At 49.3% G+C, this 2,956-nt stretch overlaps 1 non-coding gene across 1 annotated transcript; it reads left to right on the top strand.

Moving 5' to 3' along the window:
• The first annotated feature begins 2,609 nt into the window (after window positions 1-2,609).
• On the top strand, window positions 2,610-2,686 carry Trnat-ugu. The gene has a single exon. It is a non-coding gene; the product is annotated as a tRNA-Thr (tRNA).
• Window positions 2,687-2,956: the final 270 nt, after the last annotated feature.

Genomic DNA, 2,956 nt, shown 5'->3' with positions numbered 1-2,956 from the left:
TAATGTACACTACTGGCCATTAAAATTGCTACACCACGAAGATGACGTGCTACAGACGCGAAATTTAACCGACAGGAAGAAGATGCTGTGATGTGCAAATGATTAGCTTTTCAGAGCATTCACACAAGGTTGGCGCCGGTGGCGACACCCACAACGTGATGACATGAGGAAAGTTTCCAACCGATTTCTCATACACAAAGAGCAGTTCACCGGCGTTGCCTGGTGAAACGTTGTTGCGATGCCTCGTGTAAGGAGGTGAAAGGCGTACCATCACGTTTCCGACTTTGATAAAGGTCGGATTGTAGCCTATCGCGATTGCAGTTTATCCTATCGCGACATTGCTGCTTGTGTTGGTCGAGATCCAATGACTGTTAGCAGAATATGGAATGGGTGGGTTCAGGAGGGTAATACGGAACGCCGTGCTGAGTCCCAATGGCCTCGTATCACTAGCAGTCGAGATGACAGGCATCTTATCCGCATGGCTGTAACGGATCGTGCAGCCACGTCTCGATCCCTGAGTCAACAGGCGGGGACGTTTGCAAGACAACAACCATCTGCACGAACAGTTCGACGACGTTTGCAGCAGCATGGACTATCAGCTCGGAGACTATGGCTGCAGTTACCCTTGACGCTGCATCACAGACAGGAGCGCCTGCGATGGTGTACTCAACGACGAACCTGGGTGCACGAATGGTAAAACGTCATTTTTTCGGATGAATCCAGGTTCTGTTTACAGCATCGTGATGGTCGCATCCGTGTTTGGCGACGTGGCGGTGAACGCACATTGGAAGCGTGTATTCGTCGTCGCCATACTGGCGTATCACCAGGGGTGATGGTATGGGGTGCCATTGGTTACAAGTCTCGTTGACCTCTTGTTCGCATTGACGGCACTTTGAACAGCGGACGTTACATTTGAGATGTGTTACGACTCATGGCTCTACCCTTCATTCGATCCCTTCGAAACCCTACATTTCAGCAGGATAATGCATGACCGCATGTTGCAGGTCCTGTACGGGCCCTTCTGGATACAGAAAATGTTCGACTGCAGACCTGGCCAGCACATTCTCCAGACCTCTCACCAACTGAAAACGTCTGGTCAATGGTGGCCGAGCAACTGGCTCGTCACAATACACCAGTCACTACTCTTGAGGAACTGTGGTATCGTGTTGAAGCTGCATGGGTAGCTGTACCTGTACACGCCATCCAAGCTCTGTTTGACTCGATGCCCAGGCGTATCAAGGCCGTTATTACGGCCAGGGATGGTTGCTGTGGGTACTTATTTCTCTGGATCTATGCACCCAAATTGAGTGAAAATGTAATCACATATCAGTTATTGTATAATATATTTGTGCAATGAAAAACCGTTTATCATCTGCATTTCTTCTTTGTGTAGTAATTTTAATGGCCACTAGTGTATTTTCCTTACCGTGTCACGTCCCCACATGCCCCCTAGTGGCTATCAGTCTCGCTGTGTACAGCGGTCGTAATGTTACGGCTCATCGCTGTGTACAAGCACTTTGGTTTTCGTCAGCTGTCATACTACTGTAGAACATGTATGTGTCTGTGCAGGAAAAATAATTACAGCGCTTCGCTCAACTGCCCTGTCTGCCCTGCGTGCCCTGCCTGCGTGTCCGCTGGGGAGGAGGCCAGCGACAAGCCTCTCGCCGAGAACATCGTCAGCGCCAGAGTCAGCCGCACGCGCAGCCGTAGCCGCAGCCGCGGCCGCAGCCGCACGCGCAGCCGCAGCCGCGGTAGGGTCAGCTTCTGAATCTGGAGACCGAGCCCCGGCCAGCCCCATTTCTGGATGACTCTATTTTTGCTTGACCACGCCAACTTCTGAAATATAACGCTCTTATTTACCAAACACTCTTGTAATTTTATTTTTAGCGAGACTGATGGGCCAGGTGTGCTACCTAAGAAATAATAATTTTAATATGAAAAATAGTATTAAACTGATTTGAGATTCTGACGTGGCACTGCGAGTAATTATAACCAATAAAGTTAATAGTGGCAGTACTTGCACTGCCCCAGCTGCTGCCACTAATAGTGATATTAACAACTAAAATAATAATAAATGATGACTAACTGAAACCCTCAGCTGCCGACAGGTGTTGTTGATATACCTCGATGTGGACAGCTGAAAATGTGTGCCCCAACCGGGACTCGAACCTGGGATCTCCTACTTACACGGCAGACGCTCTATCCATCTCGGCCACCGAGGACACAGATGAATACCGCGACTGCAGGGACTAATCCCTTGCACGCTTCCCGTGAGACTCTCACACCTGTCGGCAGCTGAGGGTTTCAGTTAGTCATCATGTATTCCAGGGAAAAGCTGCACGGTCATCAACAGTATTCTGTTCTTTCGAGAACAGTTACTGTCTTCATATATATATACTTAAAAGGCTACCCAGCCATTGACCTTCGTCTGTGCGAATGCGCACAGGTTGCCCAAACTCTTACGGGAATCGCCAAAGCGTGCGCGAGTAATGAGTGAATGGGGAAATGTCTATAAGCTACATTACATATGTAGAATTATGGACAGTTGGAAATGTGAGTCTCACGGGAAGCGTGGAAGGGATAAGTCCCTGCAGTCGCGCTATTCGTCTGTCTCCTCGGTGGCTCAGATGGATAGAGCGTCTGCCATGTAAGCAGGAGGTCCCGGGTTCGAGTCCCGGTCGGGCCACACATTTTCAGCTGTCCACATCGAGGTATATCAACAACACCTGTCGGCAGCTGAGGGTTTCAGTTAGTCATCATTTATTCCAGGGAAAGCTGCACGGTCATCAACAGTATTCTGTTCTTTCGAGAACAGTTACTGTCCTCATAAAATAATAATAATAACGCGGCGGCGCTGTTCCTTCCGTCCCTTTCCGACGAACCTGCACCTACTTGTGAACATCGTTTCAGTAGATTATCGGTAGGGAAGCCGAGCGAAACCTGCTGTACTTCGGCG

The sequence above is a fragment of the Schistocerca americana genome, chromosome 5 (assembly GCF_021461395.2).
Source record: "Schistocerca americana isolate TAMUIC-IGC-003095 chromosome 5, iqSchAmer2.1, whole genome shotgun sequence".
Classification (NCBI taxonomy): domain Eukaryota; kingdom Metazoa; phylum Arthropoda; class Insecta; order Orthoptera; family Acrididae; genus Schistocerca; species Schistocerca americana.
The sequence above is the reverse complement of the archived record's forward strand: the minus strand, read 5'-3'. Positions and strand labels throughout refer to the sequence as shown.